The following is a 24686-nucleotide window of genomic DNA, read 5'->3' as shown; positions in this document are numbered from 1 at the left end:
CTCCAAAGCTCTTGGCTTCAATAATGTCTGTGGCATTGAGTGCCACATGTTAATTATGTGCTGTGTAGGAAAAGTATTTCTTTCTATCATCTTTAAAGCATTTGCTGTAAAAAAATAATTTAATGGTTAAATAAATCATAATAGAATACAGTTTTGCCTAGATAGAGTGTATCTCATCTTAAAAATGGTGTTTACTATTTTTTTTTTTTTTTTGAACACTGGGAAACTGAGTCGTGAGCAGATGGATACAGCTTACTGTTGGTCACTCACTGCTAGATTTAATGACAGAACTTAGGACAGAACCTATACTTCTTATATTCTTTCAAGAAAAAGAAAGACATGATTCTTTCCTAGCTACTGAAAAATGATTTAGACATCTCTGGTTTTCTTTTTATGTTCATTTTAAGGAACAATCTCATTGCCTGGCACTCAGAAGAAAAAAAATAGCTTTTCCAGCTGATACAGAGACTGTGTTAGAAGAAATGTCAGGGCTAAGATTCTGCCAAATCAAGTTTGCTATGATCCACTGGGAACCAAAGATAAACTTTTGAAAAACAAAAGACTAACCTGTTGAAGAGCCTGGAAATTCCTCTGTGCTGGACAGGATTAAAATCATTCTGACTTTTCCGTTGCCAATAATCTCTGTAAGGATATTTGATTTTCCCTCTCCATAAATAACCTCATATGTTTTACTTGCTAATATTATTCAGGCAGTGCAATGAACAACTTATGCAAAAGACCCTCTAATTGCCAATATGTAAAGAAAAACTATGATAAAATAATCCCCATCTCCACGACGTATCTGTTGTTCACATGCAAAAAGCAGCTGAAGATGGAGAATTACTTTCCCTCTGTTTCTGGATTATGTGATATATCTTGGCTTCTGGAAACATTTTTAATCATGCAGGGACAAAGGAGATGGAAAATAATCGTCCTTACTATCTATTAGATGACCCCCATTATCACTGCATTTGAGTGCCTCCACATATTTAATGTATTTATACTCTAAAAATCTCATGAGGTAAGAAAGAATTGAGACAGAGAGGAGGTGACTTATTGAAGATTGCAGCAAAGATCTGTAATAGGACAAAAACTTAAACTCAGGCCATCCAAGTTTTAGCCTAATGTTCTAGTTACTGCTGTGCCCTACCTTATTGGCCCAGGGCTTACAACCCATTTTGTCTGTCTATAATGGAGGCATTTTAATAAAGAGAAACATCTCAGAAAATGCCACTCTGAAGCCAAGAAACCTTTCCTGCTAGAAGTAGTACAGATAGTATTGTGAAAATGGTCACTTGTTTTTTTCATCAAAAAGGAATTGATATTTACTCCTAGCAAATGCTACATAAGCTGGAGTGCCACTTCCTCCCTAGCTTAGATGGAGAAAAGTCCCAGTGGGACCTCGCCATAGTCACATAAGATAGTTGATGGAGAAGAGAATCAACAGAGATGCAGATGACCACTGAACCATCTTCTCCTCCTACTGGAGAGAAAAGACTCTGAGAGGAACTAGGAAAAGTGCCAAAATTGTTCTTGATTCTCCTCATTTTAAAATATTCAAGTCCCATATGAGTATATTATTTCTACAGTCAGATCTTCCTGTTTTTCTGCAGTGCCATCTCTATCCTTACGCATATATCATGTCTTTCCCTTGTTAACAGTTTAATTTAAATTAATGTTTTAATTTTTCAAACAAACAGTGACATTGCTTATGAATGCATTACAACTGAATAATCTCTGGAATATCAATTAACTTAAATCTAAACTACAAAGTCTTTTAGTTAGAAGTGTGTGTGCACAGAAACAGGTTTATTTAAAACAACGAAATTAAATAAAAATTTCAGTTGTCAACAGAGATCAGCATTTGCAGGGAATGCTAGCTGTGTTCTGGAAAAGAGTGTGATGGCATATATATGGTCTATACTGTAGTAATTCAGGAGTTGGTAGAAGGTCTTACACCCACTCAAATGTGACCAAGACGACTATTAAAAGGGCAACCATAAAAGTCTATAAAGAGTCAGGGCTGGTTGGGTGGGAGAGGGAAGTTAAAAAGTTCTCTGAAGTATGTTGGAGGCTGAGATGCTGTAGGGGAAGTCAACTTAACTGGGAAATAGTCAGCATTACAGGAAAACAGTGAGAAATCTGTCTGCCTCCTGCTTAACACAGTATCTATCTAGGGGAAACTAGAGTAGACTGAGAAGGGAGTATGATTGCTGAGGGGTGATTGCTGAGCTCTTGTGAGCTCAGAACTCACAAGTCCCAGGCTAGCAAGACATCTAAAGCCAGACATGCAACTTTGAACTTTAATCTGAGAAAAGTAAGCCAGGAAGTTCAACAGAGTTCATGGCTGAGGATATGCTATTAGGCCTGACACATCCAAAGGGAAGAACTGTGACTTCTGCTGAGTCCCTTTCATAGGGTGTTTTCTTCAAGGAATAAATAGGTAAATGAGTCTGAACAGCATATACTGAAAGATGAGGAATATTGCGTCTCTCTCCAGCAGGAGCTCCCTGATGTGGGCCAGCCCTGTATTCTCCACCAGGGTGGAAAGAAGAAAGTCTTGGTTTTCCACTGAACTTCTTTCATCTGGCCTAGATCATGCTCTGCACGAAGCAGAGCTGGGACACAGCTGGGATGGCTCTGAGAACAGGCATGCTAGACAGTTCCTGTCCTTAAGGCTCCTCTTTCTTGCTCTCTATTTCATCTGCAGCTCAGGCAGTGAGAGTTGAGGCTGTGAGGCTGCTGAAGTGAGACAGTGCTCCATCCTTGGAGACTCAGAGACTCTTCCATCTGCTACTTCTAAGCATGCAAATGTTTGCAGCAGTTTGATTGCCAGGTGAATCCCTAGAGCCCAGAAAACTCAGACCTCAGCCACAAAAGAGCATGAGCCAAGGAGATTACAAGTTACAATCTGCAATCAACACCTTTATGATCCCAAATTAGTTCAGCTCCTCACATCTTGTGAGTTCAGCTCATGGGGAAGACATGTGCAATGAATGAATGCCTCAGCCTGCTCACAGGGGCCAAGCTAACAGCTGAAGGCTGTGGTATTTCAATCAATAGGGGGTGGGGGGAAGCTCTGAGCAGTCAGGGAAGACTAGACGTTATTGATGCTTCTATTACTTTCTGTAATTGGTCACTGTGGAGAAAAACAAGTAGTCGAAGAGTGGACCTGGCCTGGCCTTTTACTCCGCAGCAGGCAGGAGATTGGTCATTCTAGTCACTGCCAGTGAAAAATGAGGCTGAAATCTTCTTCCCTTAGTGCATGAGGGACCAGTGCTTAGTCCCCATAGCAGGAGAGAATTCACAGGTCAGGGGTGAAGCTGCAGTCCTCACTATGGAGTCCAGAAAGAGTCCCATCTGACACATCAGGATGGGGAAGGGGGAATTTATTTGCTGCTTAACATGAGTGGTGGATGTTGAATATGAAAGAACAGATAGGGTAGACTCCTCAGAAAGGGACAAGAGCTTAAGAGTAATGGACAGACCAGAGCAGAAAGAGATATGTTAGCCCAGGAAAATTTCAAGCCAGACAGTAAAATGATGAAGAACAGGGTGGAACAAAGCACGGAGGTGGAACTTTGACTAGACAGTACTGAGGCAGATACAGATGCAGTGAACTGCAACAGCTCAGACAAGGCAGATGCATGTGCAGATGCAAAAGGTGGATAGCTTGATGCCATTCTAAAACAAATCGTAAATAAAAGAGGTAAGCTTTTCCAGCAACAGAGCAAAATTGGTATTTACAAAGCCAAGTGAAGATGGTCAGACATCTGCAAGAAGCCCCAGCTTGGTGTAAAGGACAGGTTTGTGTAAAGCAGAGGACAACTAAGTGGAATAAACAAACCCAGACATAGAGTAGGACAGGCTTTGCCAAATAGGTCAATGCTGGCTTAGAAAGAGGGACACCCTCTTTTATGAGACTGGAGTGATCCAAAGAGGAAGAGGAAGGCTTATGTGTTGGAGTACAAAGCTGGCATAGAACGGACTGGTAGAGAAAATTCAATGACAGTAACCTACCAGTGGGCTACAGCTCATGAGGTAGTGTGCCAGGTTTCTTGTTAGAGGGACAGTAATCCAAAGCAGAAAGAGCTAGAATCTTTTTCCAAAGTGTTTGGGGATTTTGTTCTTAATAATACCTGCCTGTTTAGCAGCTTAAATGTACACAGAGACCCTAACATGAGCCCATCTTAATAGGCTTGGTTCCCATGATAAGGTTCAAGAAATAACACTTGCCTTCCTATTACCATTCTGAACCAACTTGGGTGATGGACTGTAATGAGGAACAGACATCAGAGAAGTGCTTTAGAAGAACAGGTCGCAAACACTCATCATAAATCTGTTCAGATGCACTTTGGGGAGTGTAAATCACTTAAATTATTAAAGTGTTGAGCTGCTGGGACTTGGGCAAGCTGAGAGCTGTTGCAATGGAAACCACTGCAGCCCAAAGACAGCGAGGCAAGAAAAGGAAAAAAAGTATGTTTTAAATTCAAGCTGCTCCACTTGTGCTGTAGCTTGCAACCACCAACTGCAGCTATATGTCTTTACTTAGTGGAGGACTGACCTGAAATAGTTTGTGTTACAAGGTGACAGGGAGGAGGAAGGGGAACAGGACTGGATGACAGCAACAGAGAAGTAAGAGAAGGCAATAAAAAAAAAAGACAATAGAGTGAGGAGTGGAATCGAAGAAAGATATATGCGATGCATTGATGATGGTGGTTGTGATGACAGTGATAGCTAGCTCCTCTTTTTAAAATAAAGCTGTGATTTGTATAGAAAGGCATTTTGAAGAAAAAAGATCATCTTCTATGTTTTCCTGGAGAAAGGGTAAAACTGAGGGAGATATTAAAGTAATTGACTTGCCCAAGCATGGAAAAGGTGTGGAGTAGGATTCAGGTCCACTCCTCCGTCCAAACCACTTGGTTGAAATGTTAGAACAGTTTCATGACAATCCAGCTGCAGGGATGTGTGCGTTTAGTCACTGTTTCTGGCTTCCCGAACTTAGAACTTCATGTTCAAATGTCATGTTCAAAGGCTCTATCCTTGTCCTGTGAAGGTACCTAAAACAGATCAAACATGATGAAGAGCACAAAATGGTCATCCACAAATGCTCTGTATAGGAAAGCGGCAGATTATATTGGCATTTCCGCATTGACCAACATGGTTTCATGTTTAGTTATTCAGACAACTGCCAGGTATGCATTGTGGTGTTTACAGCAGAAGAGAGGTTGCAGCTGACAAAACATTATTCCTATGAACTACAGAATGAATCACAGGAAAAACCACACAGTTACCATCCCAGACAATCTCAACTGTAAATTTAACAAGCTCCATCTTAAATCTGTGTAGGTTATTGGACCTAGCTATCCCTGTTCCTATAAAAAGGCTATCTGTAATCCAGCTCTTCTTATGATTAGGAATATTCTTCTAATTACCAGCCTGAATGTACTTACGGTCTGTTTATGCCCATTTGTTCATGTTTCAGCATTGTTCTTTAGGTTTAATAGCTCTTTTCCTTCCCCGCTGTTATGCCCCAATCTACTTACATGCAACAATGACCTCCTCTTTTTCAGCCTTCAGTTTTCCTTGGCTAAAAAAGCTAAGCTCTTTAGTTGCCTCTTGTAGGAAAGGATCTTCATTCGCCAACCATGACTTAGTATTCTTTTGTTCGAAAAATGCCTGTCAAAAGTTCATTATTTCCTCCTTCTTTTCTCTTGGCTAAAATTCAGAATTTTGAGCAAAAACCATTTTTTTTTTTTGGTCTATTGCTACCACCAGCAGCTAGGAGACTGACTCAAGTTACTATAAGGAACAGCGCACAGGCAAACTGTGCAAGCAGTTCAGTCATCAGGGGAGTTTAATTCTACCAACCCACCTGAAACCTTTTTAATTTGTTTTTGAAACACATTTTTTAGGAAACAAATTCTGCTTGTGACACAGACATACAAATAATATTTTCAAAAAACAATCTTTATTCATCAAAGTCAATAGGAGTTTTTCTAGCTTGTATAGATCAGATCTTGTTCAGTTACAGATGGTGCAATTCAGAAAATATCAAGGCACAGATAAATGCTGGACTTCGTTGATATGATATCTTGTATCTTTCTGTACTTAAGGGCTTTAAGAATTGATTAACTGAAACCCTTATCATGAAAGTAACTAGTACAGTACTCATTTTACTGACAAGGAAAATAGAGCACAAAAAAGCTTAGCGACAGACACAAGGTTACACAGTGAATTAGTGGGAGGAATACTGATTCCATCTTCATCTCCCTGGTTTGACCATTAGATACACACTCTTAATCTGAATCTTCCCCCAAGCTCTCTGCTTAAGTTCAATTTTCACTTGTTTTTTAATATATTATTCCCTGCCTTTCAACATTTTTTAGTCTGACTGGAAGCGATGGGAAAAGCGCTGCCTATAGACAAAAAGTTAGCCTCAGCAATATTTTAAGTACGACAAGGAAAAAAAAATAATAATACTGAAAAAGCGTATCCTCATAAGATTTTCATCCTGAATTTGCAGCTTCAGAGAATTGAGCTAAGCCACCAAATGGCTGGGTGCTTTATATGAAGCAAACCTCTTAAGGTTTTGCATTCATGCATTATTAGTAGTTTCATTCTATATCTAAGTAACTTATAAGGCTCCTAATTACAACAGTATCTTAATGCCTCATCTTAATGTATTTATCCTTGCACCAGCCTAGTGGAGCAAGACAATCTTGAGACTCCTGCTCTGTGGATGATTTTTATGCTGCAGAAGGCTCCAGAAAATGCAGTCTTCAGACTGTCTGCGAGGTCAGTCATCCTCTACTCCCCATCCTAAAGGCAGTCGTCAGGTCGTGCCTGTTACCGCCTGCGTGAGCTTGTACCTTTGGGATCTGTGTGCTCTAGCTGCATACATATGCTCTATCCTTTTGGCTTCTAGAAAGCCAGTCTGGTGAAGAGAGGTCCCTGTGGCCGTCTACAACTTGCAGAACAGGTATATTCTGGTGCCTAAATATCTTTTGGAGATTTAGGGTTAAATGACTTGCTTGAAGTCCCGCAAGTCTGTGAGAGAGAGAATTTCACCATGGTCTTCTAAGTGCCTCTCTGGTTCTCTGACAGTCACATGCTGACTGGAATGAGAATGAAATATGCAGCAAGACATGAAAACCACCAACACTAGGGCTTCATTTTGCTGCTGTAATGCAAAAAAACTTGAAACAGCAGTTCTAAGATAACACTCAATATCTGTGTTTTCTCATCTGCCTGAGAAATGTGTCTCCTTGTGCTGTTCTCCTATCTCCTGTTTAATGATTAAAATGAATGTATGAGCAATTGGCGTTCAGAATTGTACGCCCGTACAAGGAGGCCATTTGATCACAAGTCCAGGGATTGCACCTCTGTGCCAATAATTGTCCTCTGGGGCTTTTAGATACCTAAAATAGTGCTGAAATCTTGATCTAGCCCTTTTGTCCAGGGGCAAATTCTACCTGAAGTTATTAGAATCAGTAATGCTCACCTAGTTTAGGAGTCTGGCTACCTGAACATTTATCTCCATAAACTTTCCACTCCAATAAATAATTTACCCCCCAAATGCACTTAAATTAGATCTATAATTCCACCATAAGGCTTTGGTGGTGTGAAGAGACCTCCTGACTTTGCTCCGATCATTTATAATGCCACCATAAGCCATCAGTGGAATTGCAGCCTTATTATTTATAGCACTGCTTATATTGCTCCTTATATCGTTTATTATACTCAATTGGAATGGCCCCAGCCAGTCAGTATGAAAAGAAAAGTCTTTCCGTTCAATGTGGGTAGTATTAAGAGGGGATGGAGTGGAGAGGTGGAATAAAGACTGCCTCTTTAGGTGTCTGCTTCTACTTTCCAGCTGGAACAGGGCAGATTTAAGAGGCCAAACCAGGGTCTGACTATTCTTCCCTCCCCTTAGCAGGTTTATGGAAGGAGACCCTGAGGATCCCTGAGGCTGCGTAAACCTGTGTTGTAGGTTCAGCAGAAGTGTACGGGATGGGGGACATGAAGTAGTCGCGTAACTGTACACCTCCACCTGCTCTCCTACACTTGCAAACGCTATTCAGAGCAGAGCTAGATCTCTGCACATTTGAATCACATCCTCATTACTATGTTAGAAGCAGATCAAAATTACTAAATCGGGGATTCAAAAAAAGGAGAAGTATCAGATTTAAGATCATCTAGGTATCCCCAATGATTTTCCTTTCCAGATGTATTATTATAATTTTAATGACATCACCTCATGATATTTTTACCGCAGATTTGTTGTGGTTTGGTTTGGTTTTGGGTAGAACATGAGAGAGATCTCCAGGGTGGCAGGAGGGTCAACACTCTGCTTCATATTAGGTAAAACTACTTTAACCTGCAACAGACACTCAACGTGACAAACATGAGCCCAGATAATTAAAAGTAGTTTAAAAAAGAGTATTTCAATGGGAAACGCTGCAAGCATAACTCGTAACAAGCCACCATATTGCCAGTGTGCTGTCTTGACCAGGGCACTCCTAAACGAGTAGGAGAAACTCCCTTAAATGCTTAGGAAATTTCTCTCTCTTCGTTTATTTTCCTCTTGGCTTATTCCAGAGACCCGTTCTTTTCCGTGCATCTCTGTCTCAGCGCCGACAGGTTTCATGCTCCCCAGTTTAGCCGTTAGCTGCTCCTCCTGGGCAGCAGAGCCAGCCGTGCTCACAGCTCCCACAGCGTCACAGGGTGTGCACAGGTACCTGCAGAGGCCTGGGTGTGAGTGTGGAGCAGTCGCAGTGCCTCTGGGGTGCCAAAGGGGCCACGCTGCTGCCCTGTTTGATGGGCGTGAGCACATGCTGCCCTCGAGCTGCTCCGTGTGTGACTGCTGGCACGAAGAGTTCAGGAGCCAAGAACACGCGGATTTTCGCACTGCCTGTGTGCTAGGTACAGGGGTCTTCAGACCCACTGCTTGTCCATGGCTTGTTATTGTCAGTGGAATTTTGACCAGCAAATAGGGCTACTTGCTCTTGTGGAGGAGAAAGAGTGTTATTCTCACATCCAGGACAATAATTCAATCACCTATTTTTGCAGTGGAATCCACAACAAAACACAGCAGGAAGGAGTGAGGAGAGAATCTGATAGGGGATCATGGCAGCTAAACATAGGAAAAAAGAGAGTGAGGAGTAAGATTTCATATTCTTGCAGTTTACTCTCCTGTGCAGCCAAGGAAGGCGATGATAATGCAGCACATAGTTGCTGAATAAGTCACGAACATCAGTTTGGATTTTAGGGCACAGCAGAATCCCATCAGGAAAGAGGGATTACATCTTGTAGCAGGAACACAGAAAATAAGTTTTTTTGTGCCCCCTCCCTCTCCCTTAAAGAAAACATAATAGCAGTATCAACACATTTTTTCCTCATGGAGTTTGAAAATATGAGAGTTCAATTAAACAGGGCAACACCCTCCTCCTCTCATCCCCCTCCAAAAAAACCCAGAAGACAGGCAGACAGACTTTAGGGATTTAATTTTTCTGGTAGAAAAGAAAAACTGAGGGAGGAGGGGTGATATGACTGTGCTGTCTTGTGGAATCATTCATTTTGCACTGATCCCCGTCAGCCATCCGGAGCTGTGCTTAAATAAATGTAGGGATTGAGGCTTCCAGAGTCAGTCCCCTCTTGTTTTCCAGTGCCAGCAAACCTTGGCAGCAGGAGAAGGGGAGCTCGTGGAGGGCTCGGCATGGGGCACCAGAGAATCAGCCTCTCTCATCTTTGGGCTCACTAGTGAATTGGTTCTTATTTTTCTTCTCTGCATTTCTGGAGAATTAGAGGTCAGACCAGGGAAGTCAGGTAGAGCCTGGTAGTGGTCTTCAGTTTACAGCGGGATGAGACCTGGACCCTGGGGCCTGCAGGACTGTACGATGCCTCCAGCCCTGGCTCAGTTTCCTCTGACCCGCAGGATTTTTTCCCAGCTGCTCAGCACATTGGCACAGATAGGGTTGCCTGCAACTCCAAGATGCTTTTAATAGGGCAAAAGCTTCCTGGGCAATTGGTGCCCTATCGGAAATGTCAAAGGCTGTGGCATGATGTGGGTTCCATACAACGGACCAAGTTCAGAACTGTTTTCCTCAGCAATGAGTTGTATGAGGGGAGAAAGAAGGGCTCTGCTTCTGCCTCTGTGAATACCAGTGCCTGAACAGCTGAGGCAGTGGGGCCAGAGAGAGCTTTTTTTGTTGTTTTTTGGGCCTTTTCCCTCCTGTGTTGCTTTGCTGTGTGCAGCAAATTTGGTGGTCTTAATGAGTGACCATCTGTGATTTTTATGTAAAGATACGTCATTTAAGAATGTTATTCAACTCAGCCGTAAAGTTACTTATGTATCATATGCTTATCACTGAAAAGTAGTTAAATTAGGAATAAAAGGGCCTTGAACCCAAAGGAAAAACAGTAAAAAATAACCCCCTTCATTCTCCTGCGTAGTGAAGGGTTTGGTTTTGGCACTTCTTATCTTGGCTTGTCATTTGCTGTGTCCGGTTTGGAGCATGGCAACAGAGAAAGATGTACAAGTTCCACTGGAAGCCGTTATAGTCTGTGAAATTGGGCAATTGGCTATGCAGACATCTCTTAGAAGTATTCTAACAGTTTTGGTTCCTGGCTGGATACTGAAAACGGGGATGGAAATATATGTATCTATATATACATGTGTCAGAGCTTTGAAAAAAAAAAGAGGAGGAAAGAGATTGAATGTGGGACAGTGAAACATGGTACTTTCAATTTTTGACAGTCTTTGCTAAATCTCTATCCCTTCTCTTCTTCTCCTTTCCATTCAGAAGCCCAAATAATTTCCCAGCACAGCTTATACAACACCCTTCAGCACATGCATCATAGGAAATGGGCCAGGATACACTTAATGAAAGTTTAGCCGCCTACCTCTGCAAACGTTAATTAGTTCATCCTTACTAGACCTGGATTTTGGTAGTCCTGGCTACTCTTACTTAACGTAGCTCCTAATTAAGTTTCACTGCATGTTGGCAGCTGGTATACATTTTTTTTTTTTAACATAGAACTGTAAAACAAATATATTCCCATATGTTGTTCTTTCCTCAAAATTGCCTGTGGTTAAAATGGTCCCTGTTACATGAACACAGGATATTGGGAGAAGCCAGGCCAGATGCTGCAAATGTTAGATAGATTAGAAGCTGAATTTTGCACACCTTGATTTTATTTTGTTTTTTTTTAATGTTGTTTTAAAAAGGCATATTCTCTTTCATGAATATTCTGTGCTCGGAAAGGCAAAGAAAGGAAATGCACTTATTACTTTGCCCCTTTTCTGTCACTGAGACTTTGACAACTTTCAGTCGTTTCCCCCTGTGATGTGGTGTTTTGCCTGAGTTTTCAATTCAGCCCAGGAAGGGGCTATTTGTGCAATCTATAACTATTTCTATATAAAAAGAATGTACTTTTAAAACTATGTCAGCACTTTAGCACTCTTACTGCATACCTCTGTTCACTCCAGTGTTTTCTAGATTATGCTGTACCTGTTCAGACCATGCCCTTGCTTTGCAGATGAACTTTGATGTCATGTAGATACAATTGATGGAAAAGTTCCAGGTATTTCTCAAGAATTGCAGGCTTCTTTTGTCTATTCACCTATCAATAGCTACGTTTCCTCTCTTGCTAAGCTGGTATATTCAGACAGAGATTATTTTTCCCTGAAACATTACCTAGACAAGCCCTGCAATAATTGGCTATGTCCTCAGAAAATTTTGAGATACTGATTGTAGGACTCTTGAAAATCTCCCTGTAAAGAACAAAGGGTTTGAAATCACCGCTGCGACTGAGCAGCTGACGTCCCACTACCTGATTTGGGGTATGAAGGTGCATGAAGGAAGTACTGTATCTTGTAACAAGGGCTGTTCAGTGATCAGACTTCTGTAGACTTTTTCAAATGACCTGATTTTGTATTTAAATGCATTAAACTTCAGTTACAAGATGAGTATGTGCAGGGAGGCCATGTGATGGGCATGGATGCAAGTATAGTTTTATGATACGCTGATCACACCACCACAATAAGGCTAAGGCAAAGGGCAACAGCCTAGGGCATGTGCCTTCTAGAGGAGCAGTGATGAAGAGGTTTGAATGGATTGACTCTGAGTACCAAGCCATCTCAGAGATCCATCCTAGCAAGAGAAGCCTAATGGCAAACTTTTCTGCCCCTGAGAAGTGTACTTCCAGCCTCATTTTCTCATTCTGTAAACCTTGAAAATGGCATTCACCATCTCCTCCCCAGGTTTTGGGGGTTTTCTGTCACAAATCTCCTTTTGTTGAAATGAAGTCTGGTTTCATTCAAAACTATTGCCTATTTTTGAGTAAAATTTAGCCCTCTCAGTTTGCGAGGGCTACGTTTTCCCTGAAATGCTTGCATTACCCTGTGGTTAGCAGGAATGAAATTGTCTGACTATGCCCTCCCCTTAGGGACTTTGATGAAAATGAGATGTATCTCTCATGAGGACCTCCCAGCAAGCACAATTGAAATATCTTTGTTACTGCGGTAGTTCTATAAATGAATGAATTAATTGATTTCACCCTCAGCTTCTTCTTCATCAACCCTGCTAGCCCCACAGTGGAAAAGGAGCTTTGTTCCAGTTCCAGTTTCCCTCAAAGTGCTGTTCTATTTAAAGGCAGATGAAATCGCTTCAGGGCTCAGGGTGGGAATCCCAAAATTTCAGCCTTGGATGGCAGCCAGGTGGGTCACAGAGCTCAAAAGTGAATTTGGACTGCTGGATGAGAACTTGCACCTTTCAGCCATTTCTGGAACTTCCATAACAGATGGGAAGTGGATATGGGAAGTCTGATGTCCTAAAGGTGTGTCTACCTAGGTAGGTATGCTGTCTGCCTGACAGTTTGAGGAGCTTTATGGTATTTCTGGGCCTCCAGGTAGCTCCTGTTCTCCCCTCACTTCTTGATCTGAACTACCTTCTGGGACCATCAGCCTGGGACTTGTGCACCTACCATCTTTAAAAGCGGCATGTGGACATGTCTTCTAACCCCTGTGACCAGTGACATAACTCTACAGGCTGAACAGATGGAGCAAAAATATTTCTATATCTACCTAGGTGCCTGACAAGACAGTGCATAGTAATTCAGAAAAAAAAAAAATGAAGTGATTCATCAGTGCCTGAAAAGAATGTGTCAGGCAAACAACTCCCCCTCGAGTCAATGCCACAGGGTATCATCACAGCGTACTTTGTACAGGCTCCTCAGACTTGGACACCAAAGCTGTTAAATAGCTACAGAAAAAGCCTAGGGGACTCAGGTCACTGAGGAACTGTTCAAAACCCAAGATTATTCGCATACCCTGAAAAGCAGGTCATGCACTGATGTATAGGACATCAGATATGACACCTTCTGCTTGGTGTGGTCTGGTCAACAGAGAGCAACTCTAAGTGTTACGTGCTCATGAATTTTAACCATGGCTCTGAAGTGACTTTTCTGTGCTTTTTAACAAGTCATGTAGCTTCTGCCATGCCTAGTTTCCTGGCTGTGTTCTGTTTCCTAAAACTAGTTCTAATCAGCTTCTCTGTCCTTTGCAAAACATGTGTTTTTAAATATTCCCCTTCTTCAGGAAAATATTGCTTTTATAATATCTATATGTTAAATAGAAAAAAAAAAGTGAATAGAATATTTTCAATTAATGATTCAAGAGAAAGTTTTGAAAGTTTGAAATGTTCAAAATGCCGTTCCACCTTTGCTGAAAGGTTTGAGATGCTTGATTTTGACTACTGGAAGTGGATATTTTGCAGAGTTTCATGTTTAATGGAAATTAAAATATTTCATCTCAGTCTGGGGATGATGAAAACAAATGTTGAAAGTTGGAACTTTCTTCTGGCTAAAGTCTGCTGTATGGACAGCTGAAATATTCCCCTTTCTAGAAGTGTTCACTTCTGAGTACTCTTAAATGCTACTAACATCATCATGAATGCATTTGGTATGATTGCATGTGAACCTGAATCCCTCTTTAGCAATACTGTTATTATTAGGAATTTGTGGTAAGCCAGTAACTAAGGATTATGTTAAATTAAACTAAGGATTCATGGCCTAAAGTATGCTTTGAGCTGCCCTTAGCTCTCTTCTTTGATCAAAGTTTTTATCAAGTGGCCTGGTGCTCAGCTCAGCACAGGCTATGAGCATGAGGCTGAAAGGGGCACCTGGAAGAAAGGGTGCTAGGTGAAAGGATCTGTTGTGTGCCACAAATATATTCTAGCTGCAGAAGAGGAATCAAGCCCAAGTCATTGGGTCTCCATTACTGTAAAAGGGATGACTCTTGTGGAAAATGCTGTAGGGAAGCTTCAGACATCTTTGGACAACTGCTAGCTACATCTCAGGTCCAGGCTTTCTTCCCTCACATTTTTCCTTTTCCTGTTTCTATTCTAAACCAACTGAATGGACTGTACTGGAGGGAGTATTGCTATAGCTGCTACAGAACAAGGCATTTTGGCCCATTGTTAAATAGGGGCAATGGAAACAATAAATGGGATGTCCTTGTGAAGAGGGGAGAGGAGTTGCCAGAACCACCATTAACCTTCCCACTTACCCTCTGGATTAGATACACACTTTGTTTCCTGATCCATTTCCAGCTATTTCATCCTCAGAAATGGTTTGAGTTCAGCATCCAGAATGGAGTACATGAGGCCAGCTTGTCACCTAGGGCTGTTTGGGGTTCAGGCATTTACCTCAAAATGGGAAAGAACTGCTCTTCATCTTAACTGAAATACTGCTGCTTTTCCACTCACTCATTCTCTTCACTCCTTTTTTCTACTGCTTTTCACTTTTCTGTAAAGCAGAGTTGTTTTGACTGCATCTTCCTTGTAGACATTAAATACCTTTTAAAGCAAGGTCGAAGTCCCTAGAGCTATGGCACCACACATGAGCAGTTCAGGTTGTGTTTACTTCTCTCCTTGCAGGCAGGAAGCTGTTCCTCTACTTTGTGGGAGTTTCTCTCCAGGCAGTGTCACAACTCTTTTCAGTTCTGGAGCAACTCAGAAACCTGTTTTTCCAGGGAAAGAAACAGATCTTGCGAGCCCTCATTTCTTTACAAGTGCACATGTTGAGTTGTCTGAGGTGAGTTGAAGAGCTGGATGCCTATGTGACTCTCCAGAATTTTTAGTATGTATCCACACATTATTGTTTGCAAGGAGATATAATGCATCAGTGACATCAAGATAGTGCAGAGAGGAACAGCCTTGAAACAGGAACAACTAATGATCTGTGGCAGATAGACAGGGCCTGGACAAACCACTGCACAGTACTGTACATGCCAAGCAGGTTCCTGGCTGCTGGTTCATCTTCTGATGTCACATCTGATGTTTGAATAGAGAAAAAACACATTAGCTTTATTTCCAGCGCCTGTCCCTGTTAGATGGGTGACCTTTTCATAGCTCTGGAGGGCAAGGGAGAAGGCAGCCTACAGATTGTTCAGACGATGCTTGACAAATGAAAATATGTAAACGAGGTGAGGAATGGCAGAGCCAACCGAGGGAGAGATGGGGTTTGTCAGGCTCTGGGAGTTCTGTCTCATTAGTGGAGGAAGTGTTTGCTTTGGCTTCCATGTTGAGAAACAACAGCAGGGGGCTAATAGCCAGGAAACGGCTGTGTGCAGGTTCAGATGGAGCACTAGGGATGGTTTATCCCATTATTCCAGGGAAAGGAAGCCAACCTGGCACTTCTCCCTCTCACTGGAGCAGAGCCCTGCACACAAAATGCTCAGTGCAAAGGGTCTTGTGTTTGCTTCCTGCTGCCTCGATGCCAAACATGGAGTGTTATTTCCCCCCACTGCAAATGAGCACACTCTGCTTTCCTACTCTTTGCTGTCATCGTGCTGTCCCACCACAGACACACATGAGCACCAAGTCCCCAAGCTGAAGTCAGGCTGGCATTCAGTGTCATGAACAGAATGGTTCCCTCATACATCCCTCAATGGCCATTTTCTGCTCAGACCCAGATGGGTGCCTTAAACACATTACCCACTTTTCCTTCTTCAGCGTGCTTCAGTTTCCACCTCCTTTTCACGCTTCTTGGCCCAGAGCAAGCAGAAGATCCTAGATGGCTGCTTTTAAACCTTTCCCTGTTGGCTTCTCTTATGGACCAGGGTCCTCTGCCAGCCTCTACATTGTTTCCACTGCATCTTATTGCCACTGATATGAGATTTTGAGCTAGAAATTTCTTCCTGAAGCCAGTGATACCTAATACCTGACAAACACAAAGCAGGAACCATTCAGACCTGGGGTTCATGTTATCTGAGCGACCAGAAAGCAGAAAGGGATTGTAATCTGATTGATCCTGGCTATAAGCCCTCAGCAAGGCTTGAATTTAGTAGATATAAACATGACTTTCTGCTGGGTGAACTAAAAGAGCTGGAAGCAACGACTGCTTGGATTACACCACACAACAGCTTTGTGATTTGTACGTAATGAGAAAATTGAACTAGGTTTGATTTTGCAGCTATAGGTAGCTCAGATTCTTCTGCATCACTCACTTCTGGAAATGGTCAGACAACAGAGTTTTGGTTCCTATATTTTCTAAAAGTTTTCTTGAAAGAAAATTTGATTCATCAGTTGTAGACTTTCTGACAAGATAAAAAGTTTACAAACAGATCTGTCCTCCTAGAAATCTCTTCCCAGATTGCAGTTGATCTAAAATCAAGATCAACAAAGTGTTTAGCCCGAGCTGCAAGGCATTTTTTCATCTGAGTAGGATATTTTTTTCTCCAGAAATGATCTTAATGACAAATTCTCTGATTTTCTTTTCTTGAAACGGAATAAAAAGGCAGTTTCCACGTTTGTTTTCCATAGAAGATGGACAGTCAATGTTTTTTTCTCACTGGCTCTATATAAAATGCTTCTTAATTACCACATTTGAATAAGGGAGAGTAGAAATCATTGAAAATATCTTCCTCATCCACATTCCCCCATACCAGATCAAAACTTAAAGACTCAAAAGTCCTTTTTAAAGAATGAAAAGATTCACTTGATTTCCTATTCTTATCACTATCATTGTCTCTCTGCCTTTTGGGGCACAGCCAGCACCAGAAGGAGAATGAAATAGAGTGAAAAAAACTATTTTGTCTCTTGCCAGCTCAGCTGGAAACAGGAAGTACTGGAAATCTCCCAACTAAGCCTGGATTTGGAAGACCTCCAGCCCACTTTGTTGAGCCCTGAAGCTCTGGAGGTTCTATGAAGTGGTTGAAATTCTGGGAAAAGTCACATATAACCCCAAAGACTTTAGTGTTGTTATTAAAGCAGAGTTAATGGGAGCTTAAGAAGGGGGAGCACCTACCTTTCTGCTTGAAACAAAGTTTAGTCTGGAAGATCTGTATTTTGTTATGTTTTCATAGGTTCATCCTCGTGTGCACTTTTCTGAATGGTGATAAACTTGATTGAAGGTTTGCTCATGACCAGTTTTGGAAAAGTTATGTTTGCCTCTCGGTCCCAAATGTACAGCTTTTCAGGAGGAGAAGGAGGAAGAAAAAGCAGAAGGGTAATAGACTGATCCATGCACTATCATGGAAACACAGTGTATTGGTCATTTATGCATCCTCAACCTACATATTCACAAACCTTCCAACTCTGTACTACTCACTTGAGAAGTTAGACCATGAAGCCTTTGAAGACAGCAGAGTCTCACCCCCAAAACTACTTCAATTGCAATTAATGAACCGTTTGCTGACGGAAAGCTTTCAGCAGCCACAGACTTTGTATGGATGCTCAGCAGCACAGTGTATACAGACACTTGAGAGAAACTGAAAAGGCTGCAACTACTTTTTATTTTCTGGCACTACTAGCTAGATTAGGGAGTCAACAGAAGTTTGTTTTTGCTGCTGGCAGCTCCCTCTGTGGTTCTAACTGTGGTCCAAACTCTTGCCCTGCCCACCAGGGAAGGCTCTGAAGCTGTCTCCAGTCTGGAGTCAGATGGGACTTGAACATACAGCCACTGCACAGATTCAGAGCCTGGAGCTGACAAGATATGGATGGCATGTGGACCTGGTTGGAGTTTTGCATCCTGATGCAGTGTCACCAGGAAGTGAAGCTGTTCTCCTATCTCTGGCCTCTGTAACAGAACTGTTTTTTAATGCCAGGATAACTCATTATAGCAATGATTGCCCACAGCATTATCTCAGCATGACAAATGCAGGCCCTGTGTGCAATGCCTCTGCAGCCCTGTACTGCAGTCCCTGATGCAGTTAGGACTTTGATGCAATCAGAATAATTATTTGCCACGGACAGCTCAGCAGAGATGTGTGTCTCCAAGTTCCTGCCCTCCCTTCCCTCCTGTGGGAGACTTACTCCCAGTCCCTAGCTGTGGCCATGGTAACAAGCAAAAGGCCTCCTTGCCAGGCACTCTCCATCTTATTGATTCCTTGGGAGATTTATGGCAGAGGCCTGATCTCAGTGAAGGAGCTAAATCCAATTCACTAAGGAATTACAAGCCTGTCCGATCAATAATCTATTTATCTCCTTCACTTTGCCATCTTTAAACACTCCAGCCCTGTCAAAAGAAATTGAAAGCTTTTTAAAAATGAAATTATTGAACTCTGGAATGGCCTTGCTAGGGCTTCTGGAAAGGATCTTGAGACACGATGTGTCCTGTTCAGGTTCCAGCACTTAGGAGGGATCTGCCACAGCTCTAGCAAATTGACAGCAATATCTGGCATGCAGAGTGGGAAGATGGTGGTGGACTGAGGATGTTGGCACTTAACACACAAGAAGAATCCAGACCATGGGATCACAAGCGATGTGGACACACAGTTTGTAGGATATAACACATTGGCATTAGTGTCAAGGAGAAATATGCATGTAGGGGGATATACAGCAATGTGACTTGCACTGCATTCCCCTTGGCCAAGCTGAAGCATGAGGAGGAATCCTATGCTCTCTGCTGCACTGACAGGACATAGGAAAGGCTCATATACCTACATATAGTCACTAGGAACTAAAAGAAAATTGAAGTATGAAGTGTTAACCCCAGTGAAAAATGGACTGCTGAGGTCCCTGGACCCTACAAATTGCACTCATTCGTGACTTGAGCAGATCACGAGGTTTAATTTAACTGGGACATGGCTCTTCAAAAGCAGTCGTTATATCTCCCAAGGGCAGAGGTGTGCTGCATTCCAATAAATAGTATTATTTTTCAGCTTTCATGCATCATTTCTAATTAATAGACTGTAAAGTGGTTTGCATAGAAGAAAACTGAGGCAGAGAGAGGGAAGGAGTCTAGCTGGAAGCTAGCCAGTGCCAGAAGCAGGAATAGACCCCTAGTCTCCTTGAAGAAAAGCAGTTTCCATCCTTTTCCAAGCTTCATCACTATTTTTATCTATCGGATGCAGTCCTTTACAAACATAGGAGAGAAGGCAGGGTCAGTTCACATGTGTGTGCACCCTTCTGTAGTAAAGCTCCTAGTCAAGGAAGTATTAACACACATGCTTAAGTCTGTCTATCTCTAGACCAACGCCTAAACAGAAGGTTATTTGCAATCCCAATGGGACTTAACCATGTATTTTGCTGGCCAAAAGATGTGATTTTTTTTTTTTTTTTTTTTTTGGTAGTGCAGAATTGGGGCATCATCACAATCACAATTACTCTACGACAACAAACTTACTGGAGAGCAATTGTGATTTTCAGACTTACAGTCATAGCTGTTGGGGTAAGTCAGAAGTCCTGCTGACACCAATAGTATTGCACTGGTCCCAGTGTGAGAATTCAGTCCTATGTATGATATTGCCTGTGGCAGACTTGTTTCCCAGGGTTTAACAGGTTCATATTCCTAGTTTTCTGCACCTGAGACTCCAGAGCTGAACCTGGAAGGGGGTAGATTTCTCTGGAGATGGAGGGGGGGCTAGTTCCTCTCACTTCAGAGGTTAATGAATGGAGTTAATAGGATAATTAATGTTTTGCTGATGAATTAATCACCCTCGCAAACAGATTCTGCCTTTCTCTATTCTGAGAGGCAGGGCCCTCTTGAGATCTAGCATATCCCTTGCTAAGGAGGCTACCTTGTCCTGGCAACCACATGTTTTTGGAACAGGTAACTGTGCAGCTGCTTTTTCAGTAGGGAGGTTGCTTTTCTGGAGGAGCGAAATCCTCAAAGCCAAGGGCCATGCTGGAGTTTTAAAGATTCCAGGCTGCCAGCTGCTAGGATTAGCTTTTTTCCAAACTGAACTAACAGTCCCAACTCTGATGTGGGGCAACCCTGGCTTTCCCCTTCCCGAGCCCATTTAGCTGAGCACCCAATGAGCCCATGCAGCTCTGCCAATAAGCATCACTTTTCCTCGGCAGTACTATCTGTTCTTGTTCTCCAGTTCCTTCTCCTGCGTGCTCTTCTTACCTTCTCCATCGCCCACTGTTATACCAGCCCTGACCCCAGGTTTGTGTATTGATCCCAAGTCTGACTCGAAATCACACACTCTTTTTTTCAGTTTTCTTTTTTTTTCCTACAGAGCATTACTGAATCACTTCACTAAAGAGCAAATGCCCTTGTTGTTTCCTTGTTATTGCAAGTGTGAGAAAGTGTGTGGTGGCCATGCCAAAAAAAATCACTAACCTTTCTCTGATGGTTTATACAGCGTAAAGAAACATTGAAAAGAGCTGCCATCACACAAGAACTGCAGGCACGTCTGAGCTGTGATTTCTAGTGCATGGAAAGCTGAGAGTGGTTTCACAACATTGTTCCCTGCAATAATTCCAGCAAAGTCCACAGGGCTCCTTGGACAGAGCCCTCCTCTGTAAGGCCTGTAAGACTCAAAGTTACAGCAGTGTCTTGAGGCAGAGTGCCACGGGCAGGAGGTTAAGGGAGAGAGAAGGTACCGCTCCTCTTTCGGGTAAATTCAGCACCTTTCATGTCACAGCCCATCATTCTATTTTAGCTTGAGAAAACAAAAAGAAGGAACTCCTTCATCGCTACACTTTTTTGACAAAGTGTATTTTAGGGAAAAGATATTGTTATCTCAAAAGCAAAGGATTTTGTGGAGAAACCTCAGATTTGATAAAGATACCATAAAGAAAGTATATAAAGTCTTGGGTTTTCTGGTCAGTTCTTACCAGAAAGAGAAGGCAGAATAGAAAACTTGACCTTTTCAGTGGAAAATGAATACTATAACACTTTGCTGTTACATGGGGGGGGGGGGGGAGATGTAAAAGCAATTTAGAAATTTTGAAGTTTACCAAAGCAGGATTGCAGTCCTGTGGTCTACTGCTCAAAACACATGCGTTTTCAGGTCAGCTTCTCCTCTGACTTACCCTGTGAGCATTCAGCTCTGCTCTTATTGCCCAGATTTCTCCTCAAATCCTATTTCCCTCCCCCCCCCCCCAATCCAGCTGTCTCATCTCCTGACTTGTTTATGATTGCCCCTCGCACAGTCCCCTCATTGGATATCCATCCATCTCAATGTGGCCTTTCTTCTGTCGGTTTAAATGCTCCCCATTTAAACCTGGGATTTATGGCCCAGTAGTTCCCCAAACACATCTCCAGCATGCTATATGGCACTGGCATAATGCTAACTCTCTTAAACCACGGAGGAAGCAAACACTGCTAATTTATACTTGTGTGTTTTTTTTTTTTTTTTATTCCCCAGCATAATTCTGATTTTAATGTTCCATCTACGCCACATCAATATCCTTTCACCACTGGCAAGTAAAAACAAAAAGTATATATTTCATTTTCCATTTTCCCCTCTTAAAAGGTTTTGCCTAAACCAGTTCACCTGGCATGTCCTTAGGTTAGACAAATAGGAAGTGAGTGTGGTCTGCCACAGGGGTGCTTTATGGGAAGGGCACTGCCCACAAGTGTCAGCTTTCTGGGATAGTTACAATCTATTCGTGCATGAACATAATAAATGCAAGCATCTCCTTCATCAGGCTAAATTACTAGCCTGAGCTAATACAAGGCTCTAATACATCGCTAATTTATCAGTCTGCTATTACCATTTACTTCATATAGCTATATTCAGAAAGCACATCAAAGTGCCCCAGGAAAGGAGAAAAAAAGAGAGAGAGAGAGAAATGGAGAGAGGAAGAAGGGTAACAAACCATTATGCAAAAATATTAAAAGGCTGAGATAAATCTCTGGCCAAGGGCACTGACTAAATGACTTCTGGCAACTGGAGGGATTCATATACTGCTGGATGCAGGGCATCTGCCACAAGCATTTGTCTGAATCAAAAGTCTGGACTCCTACTTGTATTCTAGCAGTCCATTGGAGTTCTCCACAAAAATACAAGCCCTCTAATCCTGGGTGGTCTTCACATCTCTTTAAAGCTGTGGGTAAAGGAAAGACACTCCCCATCTCTGCATTTTTTAGGAGAGAGGCACTGACAGTGAGCTTGCTAGATTTCAGCTGAACCCAGGTTTCCAGAGTGCTGTGGTTTCTCACTAGGAAACACAAGAGTCTTCTGCTGGCTGGATCAGTCATTCTAGAGTCTGCACTGGTTCTCAATCTTGAAGAAGATTCAAAGTCTCTAGGGAGGCCCTATACAGATGAGGTCTTTAGGTGCACGTAACCTATCGATTTTGAAGCTTTGGTGCTTTTGAAGCTTCTTTGCTCTTCCTGGTGACATGCAGTATCACTAGCCTGGACTAAATCAGAGCTGGAGACTTACTGCATGCCAGCTCTGGGTCACCGCAGAGCTGAGCAATGCTGAAGGGAACACAGTCTGGCACTCCCATACTAGGATAGGCCTTCAAATTCCTCCCTCCCCTGTCGAACTACGCTACGGCCAGAGTCTCCATCAGAAGTCAGGTTCCTACCCTGCAGCTACTTGAGATCATAGTTTGTTTTACTCAAAAAAGAACTGTTGCAAGACAAACACCTCTTTTAAGATGATTGAAGTAGGTCACATTAGACAGCGCTCTGGAGAGGCTGTCTGACACTTTCCCATCAGCAACAAGTACAGCTCTGCTTCTTTATTTTCTTTTTTTTCGCACTCTCCCTCCCTCTTTCTCCCAGCCGTCTTCTCCTTCCACCATTTAAAGCCCATGAAAAGGGAGTTCTGTGAAGGGGAAACATTTCAAGCAAAATCCGTGCTCTATTTTGGCAGCTGGAAGAATCAACACTAGCAAGGCCTGTGATTGCAAACAGCAGCTTACACTGGTAAAGAAACATCAGACGGGCAAAGTCGTGATGGGAATGAATAGAGAGAGGCAGCACTCTGCAGGGATGGAGCTGCTCTGGCCCTGCAGGGAGCTGGCTGGGCCATAGTATAAGGTCAAGCATCATCTTAATGACAGGCATCAGACACTGGAACTGCCTGCGAGATGTTTTTTGCAGTTCTGTGGACCTGCTGGATAGACATGAAGGCTCCTTTGCCACCCACACCCTGGGAAGCACCCTCAGCACTACTCTGGGCTAGTCAGGGACCTCCCAGCTGCCTTGCCTTACGCACTGGGAATGGTCCCATCTTCTCATTTTGTAGACACCCAGCTCTGGCATCGCTACCCCACCATCTGTCACTTTTCCCTCCCAAACGCACTGTGACTGCTTCCAGCTGCCTGCTAGTGGCCAGTAGCCTAAGTAATCCATCACCCCTGCCCTGAACCCCCGTTTGCTTCCAACTGGAAGTGATTAGCACAGTGGCACCTTCAGGCAGCTTAGAGTTGTAACACTGCAGGGATGTTGCTTCTCCTCAGCTATCTTGGAGAGATGGAATAAGTGTTAGTTAAATTTAGTTACTCGCTTCAGTTTATAAATTAGCAGCAGGCATTCATCAGCCTGTGATCTGGTCAGAGAAAGCAAAGTTCATGCGATCAGATAATAAACTCTAACCATCAGATAGTAATTGGCAAAAGATTATAATTGGCAAAAGTCTTTTGGCTGGAAAAAGGTGACAAGATTTTTTTTTTTTTTTTTTTTTTTTTTTTTTTTTTTTTTTTTTTGCTTTTCATAGAGCCGTCCACTTTTCCCTGCCAAGATACCATGGCTATAGCACTATGCAGACCTACTCTGTTCCTCAAATCCAGTATTCCCTAAAGCGCTTCTGATAAATGGAGGGTCACTGCAAGCATATTTAAAGGACTTAAACAGAGCAAAAGTAGAGTGTGATCCCAGAGCCAGCAGCTGTCGGGGGCTGCCCTGCTACCAGCTCCCTTGCATTTGCAGCCAGACTCTCTGGTGGTAAAATAAGACAAGGACCTCAGGGCCTCCTGCCTGAGGGAAGGACTACAGCCATGGTTTCGTACTTCTGACAAGCAGCCGACATCCATTTTGAGATTTTTTGACCATGAAGAGGGCTCTGTGATTCAAACACTTAGGCGAATGCAAGTCAGGTTATGCTTACAAAGAACAAAATGATTTCCCTGTTTTAAGCCCTTTTGAATTTGTAGAGGATTTTTTTGCAAGATGTTTAGAAAGCTTCTGTCTCTCACAGATGAGTTGTGTGAATTGCCAAATGTATGTCCTTTTAGAGAAAAAGATGAGTTTTGTTTCTGTTACAAAGCTACAGGACTTGTTTCAGTTTTACAAATTTCCCATATAATTTTTTTAGAGGAAAAGGAATTCAGATTGCCTATAAAATTCTGCTTTGATAATGTTGACATATTTGCCTTATTTTTACTTTCTAATTAAAATAGTAAATCAAATCTTGTAAATGGAAGTCTATCTTGAAATGAGAAATCAAAATGAAAGATCCACTTCATTGCTACACTTCATAGCTCTCTGCTCTCCCA

The sequence above is a fragment of the Rhea pennata genome, chromosome 18, assembly GCF_028389875.1.
Source record: "Rhea pennata isolate bPtePen1 chromosome 18, bPtePen1.pri, whole genome shotgun sequence".
Classification (NCBI taxonomy): Eukaryota; Metazoa; Chordata; class Aves; order Rheiformes; family Rheidae; genus Rhea; species Rhea pennata.
This window is presented reverse-complemented; position numbering follows the sequence as displayed.